This window comes from Cyprinus carpio, chromosome B1, assembly GCF_018340385.1.
Source record: "Cyprinus carpio isolate SPL01 chromosome B1, ASM1834038v1, whole genome shotgun sequence".
Lineage (NCBI taxonomy): Eukaryota > Metazoa > Chordata > Actinopteri > Cypriniformes > Cyprinidae > Cyprinus > Cyprinus carpio.
Genome location: NC_056597.1, coordinates 39767750 through 39787410, shown reverse-complemented (window position 1 = coordinate 39787410; position 19661 = coordinate 39767750). Strand labels below are relative to the sequence as shown.

The window sequence follows — 19661 nt, the reverse complement described above, 5'->3', positions numbered from 1 at the left end:
CTTCTCTTCCATATTCCCCAACTCTTTCCCATTGAAAAAATCCCTGTTTTAACTTCCTTCCTTTCATTGGCTCCTTCCTCCCACCCTAATCTTACTATTGCCTGTGCCTTATATATTCTAAAATCTCCTAAAAAAAACTTGCCTCAGGCTTAAACTTTTATACTATTTGACCACTACTTATTATTTTCAAATACTGCCCCCCTTCCCTTCCTTCCCTCAAAACCCCTTTCTACTAAAACCTCCCTCCCTACCAATTTCTATTATCCTTCCCATGCTTCCCCCCTATTATTTCCTTTTTCCCCCCCCCCCTCTCCCCCATTTTTATCCCCCTTTTCTTTTCTTCCCCCCCTCTTTTCTTCCCTTCCTTTTTTCTCTCCCCCTCTTCTTTCTCCCCTTCCTTATCTCCTTTTTTCTCCTTTCCACCCCCCCCCCTGTTTCCTTCCTCTTTCCTTCCTCTTTCTTCCCCCCCCCCCTTTCCTCTTTTCCCTATTTTCCCCTCTTTTTTCCTTCTCCCCCTTTCCCCCCCCCTTTACTGTATTTAAAAAACTACTTTCTTTCCTTCTAAAACACTTTTCAAATTACAAGAAAACCATACCTAATATATTCCATTGTATTCCTAAACTTCCCTCTACTATCTGTAAGCTCCTCCCCATATATGCCCCATTTATTCCCCCCACCCCAGCTGCCCTATTCCCCTTACTATTCCTTCTAATTAAACTTCTTATTAAATGCTAACTACTACTCTACCATTCCTTCTAAATCCATTGCTGCTCCTTTCCTTTAAACCCTATTTAAAGCTTTACTTCCCTTTGCTTTTCCCCCTCTCCCCCTACCCCCCTTTACTCTTACTAGCTTGTCCATGCTCATGCAATGGCTTTGCCTTCCTCCCTTCCATCCTACAAATGTCCCAGCTTCCGAGCCCTTCCTAAGCCCTTATAATTATTTCACTTGTCCCACACTGTCCCCCACCTAGTCCCTACATGCTCCCCACTACTACAACTGTATGAAAACTTGCAGCCACTATTTACCTCCCTTCCTTTGCCTTTAAAACTTCCTTTTATAATTCCTTTATTTTCCACCCTCCCTTTCACTAGCCCCCCACCCCCGCCCTTAACCCCTTATGCCCCCCATCCCTTTCCCCATCAACCCCACTACCCCCCCCCACCCTACCCCACTTATTATTCCTTACCACACCTTCCCATTTACTACCCTTTCCCCACAAACTACACCATTGCCCCTACCCCTACCCCCACCCCCTTTTAAAACTTATACTCTACCCTACCTTTCCCTGCTATTATCCCTTTCCATTTCTTTATGCCCCCCTTTCTGGCTTACCATGCCTTGCTTTATTTCTTCCTTTATACCCCCCACTTTGCCCTTCCCTTACCCTTTATACCCTTCTCCCCCACCCCACCCCCTTGCCCACTACCCCTTTGCCCCTTTACTACCCACCATGCTACTACCACACACAACCCCTCCTCTCCCCTGCCTACCCTTACACTAAAACTAACTAAACCCCTACAAAAAAAAATGCCTTACTACTACCCTACACAGCCCTACAAATGATATAACCTAAAAAGCTTAAAAGCACAATCTCTACCACTTCACCAAACCTAATAAAAAAAAATCTAAACTAAAAATAAACTCAAAAAAATAACTAAAAAAAATAACTAACCCTGCAAGTACCACATAGACAAACATAAATAACTAATATCCGGAACGTACTAAGCGCCCTCCTTGTGACACTAGATCTCATAACCTCACGAACTAAGACTAGAAAAACCTCAGCCCTCAACTAAAACTAAGCAAAATATAAGAAATTATAGCTAACCCCCTTCTACTAGAAAAAAACTAGAAAAAAAAAATCTAAAACACCAGTACTAATAAAAACCCCTAAAAAAAAAAAACATATCCCTCGATACTCAAAACAACGCGCCCTACACTCTCACCCAAAAACTAAATAACTTCAAAAACCAAATGCTAACTAAGTTGTACTAAAAACGACTAATTCCTAACACTACCTAAAATAATAAAAATAAATAGAAACTAACTAGTCTAAACTACATAACTCCTCTGAAACTAATAAAACAACTGAACAAAACCCTAAAAACAATAAAAACCTTACTAAAAACCTGCGCAAACACAATACACAACGCCAAACCCATACCTTAACGACTCAACAACTCAAACCCCCTAAATTACCTACCTAAAAAACTAACCACCTACCTACTCCACCCTACCCCCCTTACCCCAAGCACCCTATAAAAACTCAATAACTAAAACAACTAAAAAAATAAAGAAAACTATAAAAAAACCACAAACACGAATTCTAAAAAAGAAAGGGCGACCAATGACCCTAATAAATAAACCTAATCCGACAAAAAAAAACCCCTAAAACCAAAAAACCTACGAAACGAAAACAAAAACTTCTTCTCTAAAAAAACACCTCAAACACAACTAAAAAAATTACGCCCCTGCTAAAAACAAAAAAAAAATAAACAAAAAATAAACTCCTAAATATAATAACCCATTCCATGAAAATACTTAAAATGACAACTGCTCTTTATGCAAGCTATCACCCTAGAATCAAATAAACACAATCATACTAAGAACCCACTGCCTAAACACAGCATTCCACGGACAGCCTTTAACTAAAACATAACCTCTTATGCGACCAAAACCCAGCAGCTGCCACATCACCAACAAACCCTAATCCCACTTCTTCCCTCATAACTTAAAAAGTCCAAAAACAGACTCTACTGCGCTAACGCCGCCTCGCTGTCCCAAAAACTCCCAAAAACCTACGATCCTCCCCCTCCTCTAAAACTAAAAACTCACCCTCGCGCAAAACTGCGCTAAAAAAAAAACAAAATAAACACGTCCGGCCATGCTCCGGACTAACTAACCTCCTAAAAAAAGACAAAATAAAAAAAAAAAAACTCAATCCCCCTCACACCTCACCAAAAAAAAAAACACAAACACACTAAATAAAAAAAAACTAAAAAACAAAACTAAAAATAAAATACTAAAAACTAAACTAAAAACTAAACTAAATAAATACAACAATAACCCCCCCTACCCCCTTCCCTTCCGCCCCCTTTACTACCCTTCCCTACCACTATTTACCCTTCCTTCCCCCCCGCCCCCCACCCCGCCCTACCCTGCCCACCCCTACCCTACTACTACTACCCCTTCCCGCCCTACCTTTATTTCCCACTATTTATTTCCCTGTTTGCTGCCACCTCCACCTTCTTCCTCTTTAGCCCACCATTTGCCTTCCACTATTATTTCCCCTTATTTAACTACTACCTTCATTTTAAAACCCCTTTCATCCACTTCCCTTCCCCTCCATTTACTATCCTTTACCCTTCCTCCCTTCCTCCTCCCTTCCCCTTTCCTTTACTACCCTTCTTCCTTCTACTGCCCTCTTCCTTCTCCCTCCCTCCTTCCCATTTACCATTACTACCCCCCTCCCCCACTACCAAACCTCCCTCCACCCCCTCCCTCCCCTTCCTTCCTTCCTTCCATTATTTCACCTTCCTTTAGCCCTTCCCACCCCAGGCTCCTACCACCTTCCTTCCACCCCTACTACCCTTTAAAACTTCCCTTCCTTCCTAAACTCTTCTCCCCAACTTTACTTCACCACTTCCTTCTCCCTAAGGCTTCCACTTCTTCTACTTTCACTCCCTTCCATTCACTATACTACTTCCCTTTCACTATTCCTTCCCTATCTTACCACTTCCCTCCTTCCTTCCCCTAACAGCTAACTGCCCTCACTTCCCCCACTTCTTTCAAAGAAAAACAGGCTTCCACTTCATCCACTTCCCCCCTTTGCCTTCCTTCTTCAGCCCTTCCCGCCCTGAGCTACTTCCCCCACCTCCCTTCCTTCCTTGGCCCTTTCATCCTTCCCTAAAGCACTACCCACCCACCCCCTTCCTTCCCATGCCCCACCACTTCCTATGCCATTTCTTCCCTTCTCTCCCCTACATGCCCCCCACCACTTCCCACTAAACCCCCGCTCCAGGCTCTGCAAACCGCCCTACCCCTACCCAGCCCCCTTCCACCCCACCCCTTCCCTTTCTCCTTCCCCATTCCCTTCCTTCTAGCCCCCTACTGCTAGCACCTTCCCACCCACCTTGAGCCACTACCCATTCCCACCCCACTCCTCTTCCACTTCCTTCACTATCCCTTCTAGCACCTCTTCTTCTAAACTATACCCCATGCAAGAACTACCTTTCCTTCAGGCTTCCTTCCCCTTCCCCACTGCCCAGCCAAAACCTCTTCCTTCCCTCACCACCCCAGGCTGCTTCCATCCACTTTTCTCCAAACTTCTCTAGCCACTACAAACCTCTTCCTTCCCTTCCAGCCTCCTATTCCTTCACTATCCCCAACTATTACCCTACCCCACCCTTCCACCCCCCCACCCCTACCCCAAAAAAAAACTTAACCCCTTTCCTTCGCTTTGAGCAATTGCCCCACTCTTCAAACTCCCAGACCCACCTGACACCACCACTTGCCCCCACCATAAGAGCCACCACTTTACCCCACTGTCACTAACCATCGCTCCACTACTCAGCCCTTCCTTTACCACCACTTCCCGCCCACTTCTTCCCATTCCACTTAGCTCCCTACTTCCTTCCATTCCCTCCCCCTTCCTTCCCACTACTAACCCTTCCCACCCTACCAGGCTCCTTCTTCCCTTCCTTCCACCCCTTAAAGCTGCCAAGAACTTCTGCTACTAATTTCCCACAGGCAAGAAAACAAACTTCCTTCCCAAGGCCATTGTTTGAGCTTGGGCCCAGACTATAAAAAAACCGCTTTTACTACTTCGCTTAGCTCCCTACCCTTTGCCCACCCCACATTTCCCTTGCCTTTGAGCCAAACTTTTCCACTTTTCCACTTCCCAAACTTCCCTTCCATGCTCATGCTTCTACCAATTTTGCTGCTAACCACCATTAACCACTGCTACCATGCCACTACCTTCCGCTCACTATCTTTGCTACTGGCCCCTTCCCTAAAACTACTAACTCTACTACTATACTACTACTACTTCCATACTATATTATGTAACTACTTGCTACTTTTGCCTTCCATTGCCCAATTTGAATTTAACTGAGCCCATTAATTTTGAAACAACTACTTCTTGCCCACTAGCTTGACCTTCACTCTTGGAACACCATTATTCCTTTAACAAGGCTTGCCCTACCGGCCACCACCTTCCCTTTGCCTTTGTAACTTCTTGGCTTTTATACTAGTACTTGAGCCATTTGCTTACACACCTTTGCTATTGTCTTGTAACAGAACTTGATTTTTTCCATAACTGCGAAAAACCCCATTTGCTTCCAATTCATTTTGCTTTTTGCCTTTGTTGCTTTGCCTTTCTCACCCCTAGATTGTACTGATTACAGTAAGTAAACTAAAATATTTAAAAGCTTAAAAAAATATCAGAAACACCAACAAAACTACTCCAAACCCCATACCATTCAAAGGTTAAAATATCCCCAGGCCCACAATTACTCTAAACCAGTACTGACATGCTTGATACAAAATAATTTACTCCGCTCCCTCCCAAACTCCACCACCCTCTACTAACACCGTCTACTTTTTATTTATCCACGAAAAAACTACAGATAAGTACTTCATAGATTATGCTCATCTAGATACAACCTTATATGGCCAAAAATTAAGTACCTGTATACTATACTTTTATAAGCCCACAAGTAAAATCATATTTACAAAATAGACCCAAATACAGTATAATATTCCAATAAAACAAAAACCTCAACTGCTACATCTAGGTAGCCCAACCCATATTTAAACATAATAAAAAAACAATAGAATACCACAAAAAAAAAAATTAAAAAAAAATAAAATAAAACCACACATGAAAAATAATACAAAAATAATACCCAGCGAGAAAAAAAACAATACCTCACCAATCAGATACAGTCCAAAAAATTAAAGGCATTTAAAAATTACAATTTATATAGTATATCTGGCAATTTATAATAAAAGAGATTTACCAAATAAACTTTACAGCAAAAGATTTATCTACTTTTAATGGCCTTACCCAATAGTAAATTTATTACAGCCCAATATTATGTATTAAAGTCCCATGTCATTATAGCGCTTATTTCCACCATAGAATAGAAAAAAATAAAAGAGTAATTTACGCTTTTTATCTTACCATTCATTCAACTTTTATTTTTCTACATTTATTTTTACTCAAAATTTTTTCTCAAGTACGAAAATATAAACAGTGTAAGATTATAAATTGCTTGTGTGTGTAGAGAGATAAAAATTTACTATTAGTAATTTATTGTATTTCTTTATTTCTTTATTGAAGTAGCAAAAGCTTGAAGCTTCCACTTAGGAAATAACCCACAAGGTAGGAAGTATTGTATTATAACCAAAATCCCCATAATGATGATATTCTACTGTGTTCAATGATAGCGCCAATATATTCTTTTAGGCAGCGGCTATTTGTAAATAACATATTTTCTTAGCGATAGATACTGTACACTAAGGTAAGAAATACAGTATTTTTAACAATATACTATTATTTATACTAATGTGACATTTAATCTGCACCTCATTATTGAGACACATATAATAAACCAAGTAAAAAAAAACAGATGGTAATGTGAATTCAACAGCTGTGTGTTTAAATGGATGGCACCTTATTAGGACAATAAAGCCCTCCCTACACCTACCCTAACCCTATATTTATTTTCAACTTTTTAATTATTTCCTTTATTTTTATTGAAAATAAATGCCTTTCCGATACGATATGAGATTTGAAAAGGGAGAAAAAATGTTTGGTAAAAGGCGGATGCGAACTCAGGTTGATTGTGCACTTTAACCCCTACTTTACCATAACTGATGCTGATTTAGTGTCATTCTTTAGTTTTGACTATCCCAATCACATGTTGGTGGGCAGATAGTGTAAGTAGCCTCTGATAACAAGGCAGGCTATTTGCACTTAGTGTAAATAGACACTCTGATTCTTTTAACATTATATCAAATGTTGAAACGGCTGACATGAGGCTTATGCATGTGTTCGTTTGTAAATAAAGGCTAACATAATTTAATCCACACCACATCTCAACGTTACGATATAAAACAGGACAAAAGCCTATTTAAGTCCTCTCTGTATAGCCTACCACTTTTACACATGCTCCAACTACATTTTTATTTCCATACTTTTGAATTACTTCTGTATAAAACAGTTTAAAGTCACCCAAAGACGTAGGACCTTTATTATACAACTCTTAGACAAAATTGTGGATGACAACAGTTTCCAAGCCAGGATTGGTTAAAATGTTTCAGGCGGGACTCAACAAAGGTGTATTTGCATGCACATTGTAGATATCTATAAACACATTTTGACTAGTCAAATTGTTAATTCCAGATATCTACATTGCAATTACACCTCACAATGCTAAATGGAGATATCTCCAAATATAGTTCTTCCTAGTCAAAAATCTGATTGGGATATCCATAATTAAAATTGCAATGATATCTTTAAAATGGGTTTTGACTAGTCATAATTCCAATTCAAGATATCTTTAAATATGATTTGCCTAGTCAAAAATTCCAATTCAAGATATCTACAACTGTAATTTGACTAGTCATAAATGAATTGCAGATATCTCTACAAATGTATTTTGGATATCTTTAAAAATTTTGAATTAAAATATCTTAAATTGTATTTTGACTAGTCAAATCATATTTAAAGATATCTTGAATTGGGATTACTACTAGTCAAAACTCAATTGAAGATATCCGAAAAGATATTGAAGATATTTTTCAATGGAAGTCAATGGAAGATTATGACTAGTCATAATCACATTGTAGATATCTTAATTCCAATTACAACGAGTCATAATAGCAATATAGATATCTGGAATTACAATTGTGACTATCCGAAATTATATTTATGGATAGTCAAAACAAAGTTTTAAATGTTAAAATGGCTTGCCATAGGTGTCATTCGTTTGTGCTCGATTGATGTTGGCATCCATATAATAATTTGAATTAAAATTATAATTTACACTCAATAAGCTATTATTGCTTACTGTTTTATAATGTACTACAGTACTGAGGTGCAGATACTTGCTACTATTTGCAATAAGTATAAGTTGCAACCTGGAACTCAGGTTGTATTGTGCAGAAAATGCACTCCAGTTCACGACACCTAATTTTACAAAAAAGAACAAACGATATTAAAACAATTTTAATCATTTTGAAGAAAGGCAGAAGGGCCATACAAGGAAAAGATTTTAAATGTATTTTTAAATATATTATAGGATGGTGTTAGAAAAAGTGTTATTTGCTTTTTTTCTGTAAAGTGATTTAATTTATAACCAGCATTAACATCAACTAAATTAATAAAGTTTGTCAAGTTGAGTGCAATTTTATTTTATTTATTTTTTTAGATTAGATTAGATTCAACTTTATTGTCATTGTACATGTAAGGTACAAGGCAACTTAATGCAGTTAGCATCTAGCTAGAAGTGCAGTAAGCAGTTAAAAGAACAGGATATACAGTGTCTACACAATATGTTACAAATGTACAATAAATCTACAAATAAGGCAGTATTATGGACATAATTTACAGATTTTAAATACTATTAGCATGATATACAGATAGGTGTGCTATGAACGTACTATACAGATGGATTATGTAAGTGTATGTACACTATAAGCAGAAACTATGAACATATGAACATCATTTACACAAGTGCAATGGACAGTAACAAAGTGCATAGAAAATATTTCAGTGTGCAAATGGATTACTCAGTATCCTGGATAAACAGACAGAAGTGCAGTAATAACCAAGTTACTGTTTTTTGCTTGTTTGTAAATCAGATGTAGTGATGAGGAGGGGGAGGAGTCTGTGTGTGTGTGGTGGGGGGTGTTGGAGGGGGGGTGACAGAGGGCAGAATTCAGTAAGGAGACAGCTGTAGGGAAAAAGCTGTCCCTGGATCTGCTGGTCCTTGTCCGGAGGCTCCTGAATCTCATGGCAGGAGGGCAGGAGGTTAAACAGTCCATGGTCAGGGTGAGAGGAGTCCTTAAGAATGGCTGCGAGCTCGACGTAGACCAAGCATTTTTCTCTGGATGTCCTCAATAGCAGGAAGTGGTGTCCCTGTGATGTGTTGAGCAGTTTTCACCACCCTCTGCAGTGCTTTGCGGTCAGCAACTGAGCAGTTCTCATACCAGACTGTGATACAACTGGTCAAGATGCTCTCGATCGCACACCGGTAAAAGTTCACCAGGATGGCTGAAGACAGCTGGTTCTTCTTCAGTGTCCTGAGGAAGAAGAGGTGCTGGTGAGCCTGTGAGCCTCTGATACAGTCTATCAGAGAAAAACAAAAACAAATAGTTGAGAGGAGACAGACAGAGAGATGAAAAGAGACAGACACTCAAATACTTTTTACAGTACTCACTACATGGTAAGGGGTTAAAGAACTATCTAGACACATGAAGTGGGACTCTTCTCTGAATTTCTTCTCACTGACAGTGTCCCTAAAAAGTCATATGAAGTCACATGAAAGTAAATTTAAGAGGTAACACTTTACAATAAGGTGTCATTGGTAAACAATAGTTAATGTATTAATTAACATGAACTAACAATGAACAATAAATTTGTTACAGTATCTATTAATCTTTGATAATGTTAGTTAATGAAAAAGATTACAAATATGCTAAAAAATAGTTTTTGTTTGTTTTTTTGAAATGCATGCAACCATCAGTGGCATTAATTACATTAATAAAGTCTTTCTGCTCTATTTTAAGACATCTTTAAAGGCTGATTTTAGGCGAAATAAGACTTTTAAAGACCCTTTAAAGAGCAGCAGAATCCCTATCACTTAGAATAATATATCATGAGACATGTCATAAATGTTTGAAATCGCAAACATTTGCGATGACATGCTCTATGATTATGACCAAAGCATCACCTTACAATTAAAAAGCCATTAACACAAACTCACATTTTTAAGAAAACAAAAGTAATTTAATGTTTTTTTTTTTACTTTACTGCCACCGAATCTCAAATCCACCATACCCTTAACGAACATCCGTAAGTGAATGAACCTGGATATGCGCATTAATGCCAGTCAGTAGGGCGCGCACGCGTATTTACGGTAAATACATAATCGTGACGTCACCAAGTAACAGCGCATGCGTTTCATAGGCATACCTTACGTCACTTTGCGCATGCGCGGTAAACACATACGTGACGTCACCGCGCTACAGTCTGCAGCAAGGAGTACTTGTTCAAGCCGCGCGGTTTAGTGAAAATACATGCTTTTCTGATGTGATTTGAAATTTGAAAAAGGAGAAAAAAACTTAAGTCAAAAGGAACACTCGAACCCGGGTCGATTGCATCAAACTGTAAACAACACACATTTTATCATCTGCACCACTAGAGCTGACCCACTGATTTTCATCTGTTTTACTCTTGAATAGCTCAATAAGACGTATATGAGGTGTCACTAAAGTGTAATATTACAATACACACAGTGAAGTAAAGTGCAACAGAATGTTAATATATTGTAAATAAAATACTACACAGATATTACAGAATAACGCTCTGTAATTCCGTATAATTTTACCTCAGATGAAACATGGTTAAAATAATGGATATGTGCTGTTTGCTGTATTATATTTTACTGTTGTTTTTCCCGTCTTTTTTTACACCTTAATGTTCTTTAATACATTTTATTAGAGTATTCTTTTAAGTACGCGCATGCATTTTAATGCACGCAAGTCGCGAAAACAACTAACGTCATCACGCAATGCAAATTACACACGCATGCGTGCTAAAGACATACCTTACGTCACTTTGCGCATGCGCGGTAAACACATACGTGACGTACGTACGTCACCGCGCTACAGTCTGCAGCGAGGGGTGTCTCGGCTTGAATACGCCCACACAACAGAAGACAACGCAGCGAGACTGTTCTTCAAGTTTTTTTTTTTATTTTACTGTTTGCTTCGCGATGAGAGGAATAAGACATAATTCACCCCAAAAAGATGTGATGTGGTTGAGGATTTGAGATTTGGATTTCCCCTCAGAAAAAAAGAATGAAGCACTTTATCCAGCAGAGATCATGAACATGAGTAAGTCTCTTTTTATTTATTTTATATACTTGTACTAGTTTTTCACATAACGGTAAACATTTTACTAGTTAGACTTTTTCAAAAGACTTTTTCCAAACTATAATTCCTGACTAAATGTATAATCAAGTGAAATATTATGAAGTTTCAATAACAATATACACTACTATACCATTCAAAAGCTTGATGTAAATAATATAAATGATACCAATAAATGTAACTGTAACAAATGTAATAAACAATGCTGTGCTTTCAATTTATCCCCCCTAAAAACCTGAAAAAAATATTCTCAGCTCTTTTCAACATTAATAATAATAATAATAACAATAATGATGATAATAATAACCATAAATGTTTTTTTTGTAGAAAATAAGATTGTTAAAAGGATTTCTGAAGGATTGTGTGAACGAATATTCTAAAAAAAAAAATTCAGTTTGAAAGTCAGCTTTGATTTTTCCTAATAAACTGTTTAACTGCACTCACAAGTGAATATTAAATTATGTTGTGGGATAATTAAATATATTCTAAATAAACTACAAACATAAAATTATATACATTTATTTTGCCCTCACATTCTTTCTTGTAACTCATCCCTCTCAGTTACACAGCTGACTGAATGGCTCATTATGCAGCTCATTATGCAGGCCTTTGTCTTCTCAGGTGTGAATTCATGATAGTTGACGCCTACTCGCAAATGACTTTTACCAACAAAAAGTGTCTTAGAAAATTTAAATCAATATATTGTTTTCTGTAAGTGAGTAAACAAGATGATTTTCACATCATTTTAGAAAAAAAAAATTCTAGGCTACAAGCTCCAGTTCTCAAAAGTCCCGGGAACCAATTTTCTGTATGTGTTTTAATTGCCTTATTCAAGTGATTTAACATTTTTAGTTTTTCACTAACCACGCATAACATTTTTTTTTCTCAAAAACACAATCATGTACATACATGCTGCTCACATATTATTATAGCCTAGTTTTGTGCTGATTTACAGTGAGATTAGACTTTAGCCATTTAGATATTTATAAGAAACTGAAAAAAGCACAAATGTCAGGGCATGACAAAACTTCTCCAGGCCCCAAAAATACCCTTAGACTCCAGAGGGTTAAAGGTGTGACAACTAGCCCCAGTGTATATGTTGTAGACACTTGCAATGCACTGAACTCTGTTGAGGAGTTTTATAACAGTTTCTGAATATGAAATTACAAATTATTGTTCTGGCAGTATTGTATTGTTGTCTATGACATGCTGTCAACCAAAAGTTAGGCCAGGGAAAGACGCTGGGCGGTTACAAACTCATACAGTAAGAAAATGACTGTTACAGTGTTGCTGCTACTTCCTTTGAAAAAGGAAGCAGTATTGTTTTCTTATGTTTCATGTTGACTTTAAAGCTGAAAAAATGAGCCACCGTTCATTTGTTGTAGGCGTTGCTATGGTGATGTCAGTCAGAATGTCTCCTCCTCTTCCTCTGATCTTTCTGCTCATGATTCACAGTGAGTCTCTGCAACAGAAACACATTTTTCACACTGCATTTTTATGCACAAGTTGCTGCTAATTTATTCAGTGTGATTTTTATTAAGGGGCTTATAGTGAGAAGGAGGGTGTGAATTACAGTCATCTACACATCTGTGCACTAAAGAACTCATCAGTGATAATGAGCTGCACTTTTACATACCCTACTGGACGTCAGATCGTGAAAGTGTTCTGGACCAAACACAAAGTTAAAAATGCTTATAATGAGTTTCCAAATCTGTCTGAGGACCCTGAATACAGTCAGAGGCTTCAGTATCTGGGAGATAAACAGAAGAACTGCACCATCAGACTGAGTCATGTGACACAGAAGGATGAACACATGTACTATTTCAGATTCACTACTGATGAAGATAATGTGAAATGGCTGGGTGCTCCAGGAGTGTCTCTTACTGTCACAGGTGACTTTGATGAGGCTGAGCTCTTCTTCTGAGCATTATGTTGAATAATAAGCAGTGTATGACAGCAGCACTAGATATAATGTGTGTGTTGTGTTCAGATCTTCAGGTGGAGGCTCCTGAGAGAGTGACAGAGGGAGATTCAGTCCGTCTGACATGTAAAAGCAGCTGCGCTCTGACTGACAGAGCAACATACATCTGGTACAGAAACTCACAGCCATTAACTGAGAGAAGAGACAGAAACAATCAACTCCTGCTGCAGTCAGTCAGAAGAGAGGATGCAGGCAGATACAGCTGTGCTCTACAGGAACACACTTACATCTCTCCTGCTGTTCAGCTCAATGTCACGTGTGAGTACAGATACATTAGTACTTCAAAATCTGGATGTTGTGTTTAAAAAAGATTACTTAAATTGTGCCCTCTTTAGATCCTCCAAAGAGTGTCTCAGTGTCCATCAGTCCATCTGGTGAAATAGTGGAGGGAGATTCAGTGACTCTGAGCTGCAGCAGTGATTCAAACCCACCTGCAGAAAACTTTTAAAGGAGGGACGTTTGTAGGATCTGGAAGAATCTACAGCATCTCAAACATCAGCTCTAATCACAGTGAAGAATACAAGTGCAAGTCCAGAAATAAACTTGGAGAGAAATACTCTGACGCTGTGACTTTAAACATCATGTGTGAGTTAATGATGCTTCAGTAACTGTGATATTAAATCCTCTGTCACCTCAATTTTATCATTATTTATAATGACATCTATGTTTTAGACCCCCCAAAAACAATCTCAGTGTTCATAAATGGATCTGGTGAAATAGTGGAGGGAGATTCAGTGACTCTGATCTGCAGCAGTGATTCAAACCCACCTGCAGAAATCAGCTGGTTTAAAGAGAATCAAAGCTCCTCTGTTGGATCTGGACAGAGTTTCAGTGCACTACAGAGTGGACGCTTCTACTGTGAGGCTCACAATCAACACGGATCTCAGAGATCAGACGCTGTTACTGTCACTGTTAAAGGTAGAGCAGCTCATTTACTCTTTCTAAAGTGAGCAAATGAATCTGTTCTAGTGTTTTACAACTCTGGTCTCTGTTGTAGGACGTTCTGGTGATATCACACATATCTATGGTTTGTGGGGAGCTTGTGGAGCTGCAGTTTTCATCATCACACTGCTGATATTGTACGATATTTGTGTGTGGTACTATGCAATGTCTGTAAATGAGTGAGAAGTTTGTGAATTCAGTGAGACTTCACGATGGTCTCTTTCCACACTAATAGCTACTCACTCAGGTATTGAATAAGAAAGTCTGAAGCTCAGATCATTGCTTGGGTAAACAATCTGGTTACTTAACCTTGGTTCCCTAAGATAATTGGAACAATCACTGTGTTTACCACGCTATGGGGAAACTGTTTTCTCTGAATATCGGGTAATAACTCTTCTGTTTAAATTATATTAAGCCTTGAAGTTTTGCATAATTAAGGGCATGGCCTCTTGAATGACAGATCAATTGACCTATTGGTAAGCTCCGCCCCGCCCCCCTTAGTTACTGTTGCGAACTCGGACAAACAAACGCTAACTGTTACAATGACAGCTGTCAGTGTGCAAACCTTGTCCATATATCTTTTTGATAAATTTTGGACACAGGACCACAATTCAAGTGGGACTTAAATATGCCATGGAGGTATATAAAAGATTTTCAAATAAATATTGTGGGTATTAATTTGGAAGCAAGAGTTTTACAGATCACAATGCAATGCAATGTTACGTTCGTCATGATCGCAGATAACAACATCCTGGACTCAACTCTGTTTATGTGTCGCAGGGTACGATTAAATTAATTTACATTTAACCAGTTTAATATGAAGTTTAGTGTTTTTTGCCCTACACTGTACAAGACATGAGAACAGTCAACTATTTAAGATTTGTACGTTAGCATGCATGGACTCACTAACTTTAACATTAGCTAGTTTTTGCCAGAGATACCTTGCTAAAGCACAAGATGATATTAACGTTCTGCTTGAGCAGATGAAAGTTGTAAATTAATTTGAGTATGACAACCAGAAAATGAAAGTTTTTGTCTTCATTTGGATTGGGGGTGAATACTTATAATACATTTAGCTTTGTTTTGTTTGGGTTTAGGAAATAGAATAAAATAAATTTCATTGCCTATCCTCTCAGGATACCTGGAATAAAGTATTATAAGTACCCCCAGGCACATTTGTTTTTTTTGCATTTTTGAAGCATAAACCCCATAAAACGGTGCAAGCTTTGGATCTTTCAATGTTTTCTATGGTGCTGAAACCTACAGATGTCCAAGTTCTGCTCCCTGTGCAACTGATACTCATCTGCCATTGGCTAGTCCTGCGTTCGAAGGGAGGGCGTCTTACCGATAGGTCAATTGCCTACTTGTTGTGCTAGGTGGGAGTGGTTTCAGCAAGCAGGCACTTCAGCTCCACCCATGTTCTGCCTCTTTGCCCATTTTTAGTTATCCGGGAGTGACGCACAGTGGCGCACTGCCAAAATGGCAACGGCCGGCTCCGCCCACTTTGGGCTTCAAAAATACTCTTCAAATACCTCCGGCTGACGTCACGAACACTATGTCCATGTTTTATACAGTCTATGCCCTTGTTACAGAATCCATTCATCAAGGGGCAGGCTCATCCATAACAAACCACTCCAAGCCGAGCCCCTCAACAGCCTTGATTGGGTGTGCTCACCTGGCTAACTATACGGCAGGGGGGCGGAGTTATTCATGGAATTCACTTAATCCGGTTGTTAAGTCTGACGTACCGTGTCATTGCTTCCGTGTCCAAACGATCTATCAGATACCACGAGAAAACAACAGAAGGTGCTAATATACATTCACAATGTGATATATTACTACCAAAAAAATTATAAATCTAACCTTTTACTCCATACGGAAATCCCAGATAGCCAGACAATGAAAATATAAATATAAATAAATAAATATAAAAATGATTGAGCATGGGGACTGTAGTGTACACCATAAGTTTGAAAACATTTAGCTTAAATGTTTAATATGAATAAACAGTGCTCATAAACGGCTGCTGAGGTAGTATTCTCAATTGAAGCCAGTTGAGGCTTGGACCTGGAAACAGCGCTTCTTACGTCACCACTTAATAACCGAATCCTCCACATTAGAAGCTACCAATTACAACATATCATCAGCAAAATCCTCTTTGGAAACCCCAAAATGGACCAACTTGCTCACACCTGATGAGGGGCGCTGGTCCTTGAGCTGATTAGGACACAGTCTTCTCCGCCACATAACTCCAGTGTTTTTTTTTCTCCGAGGTTCCTGAGAGGAAGAAAACACAAGGGCAACACAAGGAGCAGGGTTTTTGCTATCTTTAAACGAAAGCGATCCGCGAGTGCAGCAATGTGAGACTCATGTTCTCTCAATAACAGTAGCTCATCTCAGTGAGCGCAGTCTATGCCTGGGTTTGCCAAGTACACTCTAAAAAATGCTGGGTTAAATATAACCCAGTGCTGGGTTAAAAAGGGACCAACCCAGCGGTTGGGTTGTTTTGACCCAGCGGTTGGGTTATTCATACCATACAAGTCTAGTCCAGGGGTCAGAAAGTAAAAGTCCTGCATATTTTTGTTCCACCCATGAACTCAGTAGCTGATTTCACCAGAGGATGAACCAAGTCATTCCTTTCAAGTCACAAACAAGTCTCAAGTTAAATCCCAAGTCCTCAAAGAGTTAAAGTTAATGAGATAAATAAGTGATTAATTAAATGATGATTGTGCATTAATGATGAACACATGCTGTTATTGGAAATTACAGAGGATCAGATGTTGATGTTTTATTGGTTAAAATGATGCCACCATCATGGAGATCAGTGTTTGATTTAGTTGTGCTCTTGACCCTTGACTTGTTGCACTAGATCTCTCTCTCTGTAGAAATGCATGTGGTGTTTTACAATGATGAGATATTTGCTGTTTATATGTGATGAAACAAGCCTCATGAAATGGTCTGATTTCATTTACAACAACTTGTTTCCATTTACATGTTCAGGTTTTGCATTAAGAACCATGTGAAACTACAGAACACTGTTGTTCTAAAATATATAGTGAATTAATAAAAATAAAAAAAGTATATGTATATATATATATATATATGTGTGTGTGTGTGTGTGTATATATAACATATATATAACACCAAAAAAAAAAAAAAACTACACTATTTAGACACAGAGAGACATCAATAACCAGTATACCAATCTCAACAATGGTGACAATCAACAAAAATGCTTCATGATCCAATGAATGCTGGGTAACACCATAGTAAAAACTCCCATCATGCACTGCAGTATGAAAAATTATTGTCACCACTGTTGAGGATAGTATGATAAATGTTCATGGCTAAATTCCTGAGCTGATATAGCTTTTTTTTTATTCAACATTGACACATTAAGGTGGCATTTGTTTAATAGTTTTTTTTTTTTTTTTGTAGTTATACAGTACCTGGACAATAAACCAAAGAGAGAGACCGCTTTACGATGTTTATTTACCATGAGTTATTAGCAGAAATCACAAGTTATTCTGCTACTTCAAGCTTTTGATTCAGCAATGCACAAATGTTTGCTGTGAAACAATATTGTAACTGCTTAGAAACAAATTACTTTGAGTTATTAAAAGGGTCAAGAGACTAATTAAAGCAAACCTTGACCACAGTTATGGTGGCATCTTGTGTGCGTTTAAAAAAAAAAAAAAATCAGTATATTTCATCCAAGGCTGTGCCTGGAGTCGGTTGTAGTTCTTGTGTTTCTCTTTTCTTCTTCAGTGATGTTGATTGTTAACAACAGCTGTTCATCACTAATGTACAATCATCATTTAATTAGTCACTTAATTATCTCATTAACTTTAACTCTTTGAGGACTTGGGATCTGACTCGAGACTCGTTTGTGACTTGAAAGGAATGACTTGGTTCTCCTCTGGTTAAATCAGCTTCTGAATTCATGGGTGGAATAAACATATGGCAGGACTTTTACTTTCTGACCCCTGGACTTTATACCTCTGCCAACTGCTGGGTCAAAACAACCCAACTGTTGGGTTGGTCCCTTTTTAACCCAGTGCTGGGTTATATTTAACCCAGCATTTTTTAGAGTGTAGACGGCATACTCAGAGTGCTCATCCAAGGTGTGCAGGAATGCCCTGCATGTGCCACATTTGCAAACGACGCTAGAAATATGCTACACAAATATTAACAAATCAGGCTTCATTATTTGGAGAAAACAGATTTCCCTATAGCATGGAAAATGCAATGTGAGTAAACTTTACCAAAAGTGAACCTTGTAGATGCACCAGATTTCATCACATTCAAAACAGCCCATCCTATAAAGAAATGTCATTGGTTCAACTTCAGACAGGTTCTGATTGGCTGTAATTGTGTTGGTCTTTGCAGATGGTTAAAAAACAGAAATTGTGCACACAATGCTCAGGTGAGAAAAAAATATTTTGCTATCAGTAGTTTACTACTATTGGAAATCTTAATTGTAGTGGACTTTATCTACTGAGTTGTTTGTAGACATTACTTATTTTCTCTCTGTTCTTTCTGTTTGTTTGTTTGTTTGTTTTAATGGCAAAGATGAATCATGATGACCAAGCTTGTGATGTTGAAATGACTGATCCTGTGTATGAGAATGTAACTGTAAGTATTTTAGTTAAAGATTTCCTATAAAACACTCAACTCTCCTCACCTTTGGCCAAAACGAAATTAAAACACTCTTCACTGTCAGTGTAAAATATTAAATGTCTAACGAATATGTATATGGGAATTTAAATAACACAGTGCTGAATATACTTTGTCTCTTCATTCATAAAGGATGCTCAACAAGGCTCTAATACCTGTAAACCTGAACCGAACTCTTCTGTGTATGAAAATATTCCAGTAAGTACATAGAGACAAAATAAAATCTAGTAGCCTTTCCTAATGTCTAATGTTCTCATTATTTAAATATTTCATTATATCAATATTTTCTTTCTTACTTACTTTCTTTTTTTCTTATGAAGATGAAGAAGATGAAGTAGTGTTTTGGACACACAGAACAGTTGAACAGCTTTTATAAATCACTTTGTGGGTGTAGGCCTGAATGATTGACAGGAGTGTCATGGTATGGCTGAAGTAATTTGCAGATCATATGGTGTTAAAATAGCAGTTAAAGGTTAATGAATTGTAAAAGTGTGTGTAATCACTTAACCCTCTGGTATTTTGGAGTCAAACTTGTGTTGTCCGTGGTCAAAAGTAAACAGACACCTGAAATGTAACTTTTTTTTTTCTTTCTTTCAGTAAAAAATCAATGCAATATATTTTTGTTCAATAATATTTCATTAGTACAATTTCATTGTACTAATAAATATTTATGCAATAATTACGATTTTTTTTTTCTTCTTTTGAAAATGATACAAAAAAAAATATTCTAATATTTTCCATTAATTTTCAATTATGGCAGTAGTTGGTAAATGTTAAAATAGAGACAATGCCTTTAAATCCAATTTTTGAAGTCAGATTAGTACCATCTGCTGGGAGTAAAATAAGAAAAACCTCTGCAGTTCTGCATGGTTTAGCCACTAGATTCCTATATAGCTCT

The 19661-nt window shown here is 37.9% G+C and overlaps 1 long non-coding RNA gene and 1 pseudogene across 2 annotated transcripts; both read left to right on the top strand.

Annotated features, from left to right (window-relative positions):
* The first annotated feature begins 12165 nt into the window (after positions 1 to 12165).
* LOC109049292 lies at positions 12166 to 14101 on the top strand (annotated as a pseudogene).
* Positions 14102 to 14134: 33 nt separating this feature from the next.
* Positions 14135 to 19215, top strand: LOC122136094. 2 transcript variants are annotated; one of them, XR_006153916.1, is made up of 5 exons: positions 14135 to 14223; positions 18476 to 18512; positions 18659 to 18721; positions 18896 to 18961; positions 19084 to 19215. It is a non-coding gene; the product is annotated as an uncharacterized LOC122136094 (long non-coding RNA). The 2 variants fall into 2 exon arrangements; XR_006153917.1 differs by lacking the exon at positions 14135 to 14223 and having other exon boundaries at positions 18186 to 18512.
* The last annotated feature ends 446 nt before the right edge of the window (positions 19216 to 19661 follow it).